Here is an 11,889-nt window from a genome sequence, read left to right as displayed (position 1 = left end):
GACAACTCCGGGCGCTCCCTGGGCCGCGCGCCCCCTCCATCACGCCCGGCCGCCTCCCCGCGGCCCCGGCCGCGTCGCCCGGGACTGCTGCCTTTCCCACACCGAGGACCTCGGCTCCGCCGCCCCCACCCCGCGCTCTCGGCGCTCGGTGGCGTGCGCCCCAGTATCTCCTGACACAGCCCCGTCGAATGTGTGGGGTTTCGAGCTTGGAGTGGTGCCAGACTGTGGCGTTTTCCCTGCCTTGGGCGTGGAGCGCGATCCCGGAGAACGTCTTTAAAGGCAGAAAAATGTCCCCCCGCGGCCCCGGCCCCCGCTTGGGGGAAGCCGGGGGTGCGGAGTGAAGGGTGGCCAGGGGAACCCTGGCTTTTAAGTCGGTGGATCGCGTGAGAGGGAAAGTTGCACGGTTGGGAAAGCCCCATCTGTGCTCATGTATTCTCCGAGCTCCTCGGCCCGTCTCGCTTCTTGGGAATAACTGGCCTTGGCCTCGGGTGCCGCTGCTGCAGCCCGCTCTGGCGGCCGGGGTCAGGGGTGCGAGTGCAGGACCTGCGTTTTCTGCTTTCTCATGTTTCTTGTGCAATGTGTCCACCGGTAGTTCGTGGCTGGCCCAGGGCTGTGGGTTCCTTTGGGCTTTGTCTCCACTGAAGTTCACGTCTCCAGTTTTCGCGAGCTCGCAGTCCTGAGCAAACACCCAGGTTCTCTGCTCGTTTCCTTCATCCCTTAACTAAACAAGTTGTTTTTCCACGGCATACTTGTGGCCAAGGTCATAGGCACGTTTCTTTGTTGGGTAGATGGTACCTGGCTGCCTGGTGCATTGGGAAGGAGCCCGCAGAGTGGAGGGTGAGGAGCCTTGCGGGAGAATGGGTGCCCCCCTTGGGGGGATTTCGGATGGCTCATTTTATGTCATTAGTGTTTTTAGGTCACAGAGAAAAGTTCAAAGTGGTAATTTTAGATGTGTGGAGTATGAGCTAGAACTCAGGCAGAAAAGACACCATCACAGGTTTCTAGGTCTCGTGGAGGACTCGGGAAATTATTGATTACATTTCTTCCAGCTTTCTCAAGAGGGATCGTTCGTTTTCAGAAATTCTTGCCCGTTATGGGGTAAATCTAAGACTCAAGACCGTCAGGTATAGGAACACCGAAGGTTGTGTCCTTCGGTGGAGCATGACACATGTCTTGCCTTCAGCTGCAAGTGTAAAGGACTGGAATTTTGGCCTGTGAGGGGCTAAAACATAATCTCCGCTCCTTAATTGCTAGCTTAATTAAAACGGTTATTTGGAATTTGGTAGGTGTTGATTTTTCTAGTAAAAGGCCTTAGTTTTCAGACTATAAGGGTGAGCTTAGGGCTGTTTCTTTCAAAAAGGGTAATTCCATCCTCCCCCAGCATTGCTTCCCCCCCAAAAAAAGTGGGTAAGGAGTGGGGGTGGGGTAAGGAGAGGTTGTTCCTCCGGGTTGGATCACAGGGTGGAGTGTAGAGGCAGCAGCAGCTGCTGGCTCCGGAGCTCTGGTTGCTACGTGAGAAGCTTGAGTAGTGCTGGCTGCCGTCTCCAGGGAAGGACAGCGGCGCAGCCTCCATTAATGCTGCTGGCTGCAGGGAGCCGCACTGAGGCCATGGCCGTCAGGACTGGAGACCTCGCTTTCCTGGGGTCGCCGCTGCTGAGCTGGTCCACAAGTTACGGGTGCTGGGAAGGAGCACAGCACTGTTCTGCCCGCTCTTGGGTGGTGGCATCTGGAGACTGGATCCCGTTGAAAGACTTCTTTTTTGTTTGGTTTTGATTCGGGGCAGATTTTTTTGTTTTTATCTGGGAATTTATGCTTGAATGGCACTGAAAGTTGCACTAGAGTTTTAATTTTTCAACCTAGCCAAGACCAACGTGATAAAAATGTAAGGATCTTCCTGAGAACCACAACGCTGGGGGGAAGTGGCCGTTCTTCTGCAACTGACATATTTTCCTCCATCTCTTTGCTTGTTGAATCAATTTTTTGTTGGTGGTGTCTTTTTCCTTTCTTACCGTAATGAATAAAAATGGTTCGAAACGTTTTATAGATTTGGAGTCTTAAATTCGGAAAAAGAACTGCCCATTTCAGAATGATTTGTAAATACAAACCTCAGAAGTATTTTCTTGGTTTCTGTATTAGTAATAGATTTCTCCAGATGATTTCTTTGGCCTTTGACCTATAAAATTGATTTGATATATATGTTTTGGATATATGCTTCTGAGATCATAAGCATGGGTGCCTATTTGGAGGGCACCCACCTGAAGTACAGGACAGACCAGGAGAAATATTCAGAAATCGAGTACCGTCCTGGTGTACAGGATACCTGAGAAGACAGCCTCAGAGTCCCTTAATGTGATCTCCCCTCCCCCACGGCTCCTGCGCGTTGGGAAGATCTCTGATTAAGCAGAACAGTCTGTTGAGTATGGAAGCACTTGAAGGAGAACCACCACCCCAATACACCACCAGTTAGTGCCATACAGAACAGATGCCCGTGTACTGTTTTCTTCCCCCCCAAGACTCTTGCATCGTATATAATTTTTTCCCTCAGAATTTTGATATGTTCAATTTTGTAAATGTACATAAATCCCACAATCCTCTATATGTGTAGTATGACTCTGGCATTGGTGGCAGGGAACCAAAGAAGAATGGAAATGAGTTTTGTCATTCACAAGTGTAATTGCCTTGCGTTGTCTCTCAGTGATGCAGCAGGCTAATGAAACGGAGCCATGACTTGGTGATACTGGTGCTGGTTCTAATCCTTACTGTTTTCACACGCAAAAGGTGCCATGCCAGCTAAAGGTGTTTTTGCTCGTTCTGACTGAATTTAGATACAATTATTGTCTTTTAGTTTATTATAGAATATGAAAGTTACCTTACAAGATAATTGCTTTTTCACTTGCATTTCCTGTTTGGAACCCCTCCTGAGTCTGATGTAATCATTTGTTGAACGATCATAGAGGTTCTTTTTCTAGGATTTATGTCACCAGTATACTTGAAAATTTTTTATTATCTTACATTGTTTTGTGTCCAGGAACAAACCTGCCTACTTTCTGAACTAATTCTGGCCTTTGAGGGGGAGAGTGACTATTTCATTTCTTTGGTTTACGATAGAGATATAATTTTTAAATGCACATGTACAGACGACTACTTTTACACTACCCTCCTCATGTTGAAATAACTTCTGAAACTTTAGGCTGTAATTAACAACAGTGAGTGATTGCTGCATATACCTTAGCAGGAAAAAATTGGGTAATGAATAGAATAAAATTTTCTTGTAATTTCCCATTCAGTTCTGGTGATTTCGTGGTAAACCTTGTAGTTTGAAACTACAAGGTCTAGCAGTGAATTTTATTTATAAATTGGTTGAGTGCTGAAAGCTGAAAACTTAAAGATGGGGTATTTTTTGTAAGATAAAACTGCAAAATATGTGAGGTAATAACACGTTTAGAACTATAACTTGTGCTCCTTTGTGATTTGATTAAAAGCATCCTTTCAGAGGCACCCCTTGGAAAAATTTCAAAATATGTGGTGAAATGGCATTTTTAACTTACTTTGCTGCAGTGCTGGACTTCTTTTGTGATAGACTTCGGGGAAGTTCATAGAAGTAGAGACAATACCTTGTTTTCATCACTGACGATACCTGTTTTATTAGATTGTTGTCTTATGAAAATTGTCCTACTATCTATATTTAACTCTAAACTGAGTTGAAAGTACCAGTAGTAAGTAACTTTGGGGCATAAGGGGCTTTTAGGAAGCACAGCTTTAGACAATTCTCTTGTTGACAGAATATATTCGTGCTATTAACCCTTTTTATGAAGGGAATGCTGAGAGATAATAAAGGAACAATAAAGCTGAATCTTGGCCCACTTTGGAAGAGTCTTCACTGAGCAGAGAATCTGTAATCCCCTTCTGCTCACGCAGTTTTTCTGACATGGTTTTGTTGCGGAACGCCTGAGTAAAGTATGGCTCACTTGAAGCGCTTTTGATATAAAGGAAAAAAGGAATTCTCTGCATATTGGGATGTGTTAGTATGTTTGAAACATGGCTGTTATTGGCCACTTTTGGCTGATTTATATTGCTGTTGCTTTGGCCTGACTGCTTTCTCTTCTGTGCCCTTCGCTCTTCCCTGTGGTATGAGAATTCAGAGTTTTGACAGCAGATTGAAGTCATGAGAACTTTCTCAGCAGTATTAGCAACATGGACACCCAGAGCTGGGCTGCTCCTTGGCCTGCCTCGTGAGTCACCCAAAAAGCAATGGATGCAGGCATTTTGTTTCTATCAGGGGAACCAAGTTTTTGATTTGTGCTACCTAATTAAGAGAAAATGCCAAATTCCTTGCTGCTGTGTTTGAAAAATAGATGGAAACATGGGAGGAGCCAGAGACCTCTGCAGCAGGGTTTGGTCTGAGTAGAAAAGGAAGATTTTTGTTTCAAATTGCCAGCTGCTTATGTCAGACTGACTCCCTTATTATGCCTCTAGTTGGCCTGTCAATATGGCCAAACAGCAAGATAAGTGCGGGGCAGGACAAAGGGCTCTTTGCACAGCAGGGAGGCACTGTTGGTGGGGGAGGGGCAGGAGGTAGGAGAGCAGGAGGAGGAGGTTCCTTTCCCGAGAGATTATTCAGTCTGGCATACAATTAAAGGAATCATTTGTAGCTCCTACTCCAACTCAAGCATTGAATTTGTGCCAACCATATACTCTTAACCCCACATTTCACATATTCCTGAATAGATGGTGGGGAACCCCATCCTCTCCCCCAAGAATAAAAAGTCAATGCTTTCATAGATTAAAAGAAAAACATCTCATCCCCTCTTGCCTGCTAAATACAAGTCACCTCCTGAGTAGACCAGTTCTACAGCCTCTGGTAACTTGAATTCTTAGAAATGGAAAAGAATATTCTAGCTGAATAAAACTTGTGTTTTAGTGCACACATTGCCTTTATTTGGGCTAGGGTTTGACCACAATATCTAGACTTAATTTGTTTCCTTTTGTGAAGTAGTGGGGTAGCGCTAGCTGGACTTCTACCCCATGAGGGGCCCCCCAGCACTTGGCTTGGGTCCCCCTGGTGTAAAGGGCTTACTGAAGAAAGACTACCACTGTTTCCGACTCATCTGGACTTCCCAGGGAGCCTGATCTGCCCTGGAGGGTACCCCTCCCCCACCTTTAGGTTAGCCCCAGCCAGCCCTGTTTGAAACATTTGTGCTGTGGTTGCATCCAGTTCTCGAGCCGTAGAGGGGGAAGAGATGGGTTGGTTATCTGGCCCTTTAAGCAAAATCATAATGAAATACTTGAAATTTGCGGGCCCTGTGGCAGATTTCATTAAGATATTAAAAGGGTCAGTGTCCTGAACAGGATTTTTGGTTTAAAATGAATGTCTAGCACTGTGGATGTACAAGTTCTTTTAAACAAACATTAAAGAACTGCATTCACAGGCATATCAGATAGTAATCTGGATTTGGACAAGGATTCCACCCTTAAAAGGAGTATATGCTGAGGTTTTTTTAAATGCTTAATATATTTTAAAGAACTTGATTTTTAGAAATAATTGGCCAGAACTCAGTTTTTCCAAGAGGACATCTGTTGCTTGAATTGAGATACCACCTGTATCGCAGTTATTAAACTAGCCTTCAAGTGAAAACCCCCCCACTGGAGGAGACCAGAAAGGGAGCTGGAGTGCTAATTTTGCTTATGGGTTCAGAGCTGTGGCTGTTAGCAAAGAAGAAAATGTTTTCAGTTAATGGACTAACTAACAAACTGCTATTAGTGCACATTGTCTTATTAAGCAGACCTGACAAGTTTTATGTCATTTCCCTCTGTAAAAGAAGATAAATATGTTACCCACTTAACATTATATTTTTCTGTGTAATGGTCTTGACAGTAGTGATATAGTATTTTGACCCAAAAAGGCAAATTTAAGTGGCTAATTGTCATTGCCATTAGCTAGACGGGTTTTATCAGTGAAATAGCAACATTAACATGAAATTTAGTGGGCCATATATTTTATATTACAGAAATTTCAGGTAGTCATTTCTTTGTAACTCCTTCACTTGGATTTATTTCCATAGAGCTCTGAAGCCATTGAGGTCAAAGCCCAGCCCAGTCCGAGACTGCTTTCTCTACCTGCGCAGAGCCTGCGTGGCTAGCACTAAGGTCAGCGCCACTCGCGTTGGAGTGGACACACACAGAAGAAGCGCACGCACCCCTCTTCTCCAGTAAATGAATAAAATCTCTTCACGTGACCTGCTGCTATGACCTGAAGCTTGCCAGAGGCCCTAAAACGTCCTGGCAAAAGGGGCAGAGGGTGGGGGCCTATTTTGACCCCAGAGGTTCAGGAGCTGCTCTGGCTCCAGGAGCACCCTGTCTCGTCTTCAGCAAGGCCTGGCAGCAGTGGGCCAGAGGCGAGGGCCGTGGCGCCCGGCTTGCCTGTGCCCTGCCCCACCTCGTTTCCTGCTATTATTATCCACAGCGCCTCCCCCAGCAAAACCAGAAACTAGGACAAAGGGGGAAAACTGATGGGCCAATGGTTTGGGGGTTTTTTTTGGTTAGGTTGTAAGTTTGTGTGTACAAAAACACAAAGCTATTTTTTCTTAAAGGTGAGTAGTGACAGCTTTCACAGTTTCAGTATTTTCCTCCTCCTCTTCCTCAACCGTTTCAGTTTCTTAGCCTTACAGAAAAACAGTGCTAAGCTATTGGCATGCTCATTATTAACAGCAGATGCCGCCATGTTATTAACTTGAAGAAAGGTAGAGTCTCTTCTGCAGAAAATATTTGCAGTCTGTATTGGGAAATTGCAAATTTGTGTTACTCAGACTTACGGTTAAAAAAATTTAAACCTTATATGTTTATCCCTTTACCTTAGTGGCAATGAAACTAATTGTTCAATTATAAATTTTATTTCTTGCGGTTCTCCAGGCTGTATAATTTATGTTCTTTGAGCTTCCTTTACCCCACCCCTCAAAACAAAAATATTTGTTGTCTTCAGCAGTCTGGTCTTTTCTCCTCCCAACTCCTGACATGAAAAGATTCAAATAAAACCTGATAATCTTATAAGGCGTGTTGTGCACTACAGAGTACAGTGAGGGTAATTTCATGATCCCGAGAAATTATGGCCCGGGTTAGGATGATCCGGTATTGGGTTAGCACATGTAACGATGGTGACACATTATTGTAATATAAATTCAGATGGGCCTCACTGTTTCGTATTTGCACCGGTTGATCAGTTTTGTATAAGGTTGTTTTCTTTCTTTTCTGTCTCCATGGTTTTTTTATTCCTATCCTGTTACGATCTTTGGCCTATGTTCAGAAATTCTATTTCCTTCTACCAACCTCTGCATGCCACAACACATACAGTTTGTACTCTCACACTTCTGTGAAGGAGGGTGATCAGCAATTAATAATCAACTGTTTTGGTATTCCTGGTATCCAAGGAAGGTTTTATTTATGAGGAAGAACCTGGGAGGACCTGTTGATAATTAGATTGTCTCTGCATTTGTGTTACATTTTCCTTTATTAACTGAGCTGTTAGAGTTAAACTTGTTTTATAAGAAAAAATCAGACAGAAAGGAAAAAGACATAGATACCATTAGTTATTTAAAAGATGAATGTGTTCCTTAAAACATTTGGAGTAGAATGTAAAGGGCACTTTAAAAAAAAACAAAACGGTTAGTTCTAAAGACAAAAGAGGTTAACCTAACAAAGAGAAGGTCTTTTGAAAGTATATGATTGATTGTATGCTAACTGTAGCATTAGATTGCTTGATGAATGTGCAAATTTTTGTTTTCTCAATTTCTGTGGTGCGGACCACTCAAGTGATGCAAACCAAATGTGTCTTTATGCTTATAGCCTAAAAAATATTCAGTGGAATGCCTTTTTAAAAAAAAAAAAAAAACCTTGAGCAAAATAAACAACTTCATGAAGTCCCTTTTTAATTATTTTTCTTAACAAGTTTAGTGTTACTTAAGGCAATTAGAACTTATGTCATACTTAGTAATAGAACAAAATAAGAGTGACTTGACATATCTGCATATTTTAGGATGAGGCTAAAAGTAGCACCAAGTTGCTACTAATTTTCATATATAGGCATCTTCTATTGAAAAGGTTTATCTGGTATTTTAAAACTTGTGAAGTGCCATAAATCTACTCAGATGAAACAGGCTGCTCCCCTTATTGGTGACACATAATATAAACAGTACTAAGACCAGGCTTTACTAAACATTCTGTAACTGAAGACCACGCTTACATTATGGCTCTCTGCACCGTGGGACACTCGGCTTCGGTGCCAGCTCCAGGGCTCTTACCGTGGAGTCTGGGCTGGGTGACTGACCCAGGTGCTCTTTACCTCTTTCCTTCTTAAGGTGAGAAGTGTGGCTAGGAAAAAGGTGACCGTTTATAGGTCGGGTAGGTGTCTGCAAGGCCAAGTGTGCGTGGCGGCTCACGTGAAGACCTGTATTTCTACAGAAGCAAGGTTCTGGTTAAGTATGACTTTCATGAAAGGCTGATATGAAAAGAAATGGTGGAAATTTGCAGGATACGTTGAGAAGTGGGCTTATTTGTCTTTTTAACAAAACCACATATCAAATAAGAGAGATGAAAAATAATTTTTGCATGTGTAGAATACCTTTGTTTTTCTGAACTCATATTAGGAATATGTTTCTATGAAAAACTTAGCCAAAGGATTGACTTCAGTGCATTTTGTAAACATGATTTAAAAGTTGATGTTTTATAGGTAGGGTTGTTACAGGACATCATATCTGTTACAGGACACCCCAGTGAGAATTGGGTTACCTGTCTGTGGGTTATCTGTTACAAGACAAAATCTGTTAGAGGACAGGGAGAGGGCCACCCCTGAAGCCCCACACCTGCCTGCTCTAAGTGGGTTCTGCCATCCGCCGCAACAAGACAAAACATATAAAACTTTAATGAAAAGGGACTTTAATACAGTGAATATACAACACGAAAGACAAAGAATAGAACTTGTAAATCAAACACCTGAAGTGACCCATCCCCTCGTGGGCCAAAGTCCCCCCAAAAGGGATGGGCCCAAAGCAAGGCCTGAAAGCGGCCGCTAGACTAAAGCACCTTCTGGCCGGGACCCATGGAAAAGGGTCAGACATGGCCAGACAAGTCTGGGAGGAAAAGAGCAACATCAAAATCAGGATCAACACGGCCACGGTCACCTCCCTACAGGTCTCTCCCCCATATCTGCCTTCGCCAGTCCAGGGTCAGGAAACAAGCCCGGTTTCTTCCTCACCTGCTTGCTGCTCCCTGTGGCTTCCTCAGGCCTCCTTCTCCATCCAGCTTCCTTCTCTTCTCCTCATTCTCTGCTCAGCTCCACCCTCCTTCTGGGTGGGGCAGGGAACCTGGAACTTCCCCTTTTCCTAGGACCCCCCCCCCCTTACAAGGTGACTGGGTGTCATAGTTTTTCTGGTCGGGTCCTAGTTTATGCCCACTGTGTAACTAGTAATAATACCCTTTACTCTCAGTGTTGCCTTTTGGACCGTAAGTTATATACTCAAGCTGAATTACAGAGGATCGTGGAGCTTTGCATCAATTCATAGCAACCCAGTTTTCTTTTGTGGATCTTTTCTAATTCTCTTCTCTGCTAGAATTGATCTGTTGGCCTCTCTGAACCCCCACTTTCTTAGAGATCAAGGAATGTCTTTCCTGTTAGTGGGTAACAAGAGAGATTAAATTTGCTTATTTTTTATTACAAATAATTTCCAAACCTGTAAAACAAGTAGATAAATGGCTCCCTGTGGATTTTATTTAGACCATTAGTTCAAAAGATTCCATTTAACCAATGGAACATTCATACATTGCACTTCATTGGTCCATTTGAGTCTTTGTAATTAAAAGTTTCCCCCTTTTATTTCCCACCCACGTACCTATACTTGAAGACATTTTACCATCCTGTAGGGTTCCTACTCTATAGGTTTTAGCAGTTACCTCTCCATGGTGTCATTTAAGTATTCTGTTACATGACCTCCCCCAAACCCACTTTTTCTATTAAGTGTCATTGTTTTTACATTTTTACAAATCTATTTGGTGTCTGACTTAATAGAAGTCAGCAGCTTTCTCAGAGCTGTTTCTGTATTTGTTGTGATAAGTTCTTTTGGTTGACGACTATGAAGAAAATCTGGTCTTAAACAGATAAGTAGCTGAAAAGAGGACCTCATATAGCCCCTGAAAGAATGTTGGGAACCTCAGGAGTTCTCAGACTGTTACAGGGCAGGGAGGGAGACTCAATTTCAAGAGCAGCTGCCAGGCTTAAACTTATTATTTCCTTTATGGTTAAGAAGTATTGATACATTATCACTTAAATTTGTTTTGTGAACTATTCTCCTTCATTTATTATCTGGTTACCTTATAGTACAAATGAATGCAAAAAGTAAAACATGTATTTGTTCTTTTGCCCCTTGCTTACTAGTTTCTAAAGTGAGTTGGCAACCTCACATCCTCTAAAGGTGATTAATGAAGTGTTGTTATTGTGTACTTACGGATTTGAATATGTTTGGTGTGCTCTCAGTCCCTTGTACTACTTTTGACATTCACATTGTCCCGTATTTGACTCCTGAGTTCTTTTGACTAGTTCATTCTTAGTCATTTCCTGGGTTTTTTTAGTATGACAAGGTGTTCCCAGATCATTTTGTATATTTCCTACCCCAAAACTGGAATTATTCATTTCTGCAAAAAATGTCTGCTGCCTCAATGGAAAGTGGCACTTAGAGACCACAGTCTGGGTGCTTGTTGGGACTAGTGATTGCTTGTGGATTGTGTCGAGGCTGTCGAGGCCTTTGTCAGTGGACAGCTCTGAAAAACAGCTCTCTCCCTCTCTCATTTTTGCTGCCTTGAAAATATACGTTGTTGTTACTTGCTGACTTGTGTTTTGTATTCAGTATTATTTATTTACATAAACCTTAAGATCCTTTCCCTGTGTCCCAAGCCCCAGTTGCCACCAACACTAATTATTTTTACTTTTGGCTTTGTACCACAATACACAAACATTGCAGTTTTGGAATGAAAGAATGATTATGAGAAGTGGGTTGTTTTGTCCTTAGGCTATATCCCTGTACGACTGCTGTCAAATTGTGTTTCAAAACCCCAGGGTTTTTCTCTATGTGGTTATGCTACCACCTTGATGTGTAGGGAGGTTGATTTGTTTCACTCTTAGATTTTTTTTTTCTTTTACAATTATATAATGAAATTTGCAGTTCTGCCTAATCAGAGAAGTCTAACTTCCATTTTATTGTTTTCCATACTGTTCTCTCTTTGTCTCCCTATATGGAAGTACTGACAGTTTCATCAAAAATATTTAACGTGATACTTGTAACACAAGTTAGTTTATTTACTAAAACTTCTTGCTATTAACTTTTTCAATACCTAGTGGTATATTTAGACCAAGAAGAGGAAAATGGACTTTTCTGTTCTTTGGGGAGCCAAAGTTTCTCGGCTTCATAAGAAACAATTCCACATAAGAAACTTCTTTCCTCCGGTGACTACAGTCCACCACTTAGGTAGTCCTAATTTGTAATAGAGCAATAACTTGTAGAAATTTCAGTTAACATTTCTTGAATGTTTCACCCTTAACACCTGAAGTTTTTACTTTCTCCCTTGAAAGTCAAATTATTTGATCTGATATTTTTAGTAGAACCTTTAAGTTTTTAAAAATATGATACCTGGCCCTCCCTGGTGGTACAACGGGTTAAAGCACAGCACTGAGAATCTAAAGCCGCTTCCGCATGGCATGAGTTCGATTCCCGCCTGCCCTGGAGGTGACCCCATGGTGTGGCAGACCTCTCCTGGCCCGCCCGCCCGCCTGCTGCTCCCCTCAGCAGTGTACTTTGTCCATCTGCCTGTTCTGTTCCCCACTCTGTCTCTGGTGAAGCCTCTCAC

General features: G+C 42.8%; 1 protein-coding gene across 7 annotated transcripts in view; it reads left to right on the top strand.

Annotated features, from left to right (window-relative positions):
- The window catches only part of SETD5 (SET domain containing 5), a 69,676-nt gene that overhangs the window by 615 nt on the left and 57,172 nt on the right, over positions 1–11,889 (top strand). The window lies entirely within an intron of this gene.

The sequence above is a fragment of the Condylura cristata genome, unplaced genomic scaffold, assembly GCF_000260355.1.
Source record: "Condylura cristata isolate star-nosed mole 26May11 unplaced genomic scaffold, ConCri1.0 scaffold00033, whole genome shotgun sequence".
Lineage (NCBI taxonomy): Eukaryota > Metazoa > Chordata > Mammalia > Eulipotyphla > Talpidae > Condylura > Condylura cristata.
The sequence above is the reverse complement of the archived record's forward strand: the minus strand, read 5'-3'. Positions and strand labels throughout refer to the sequence as shown.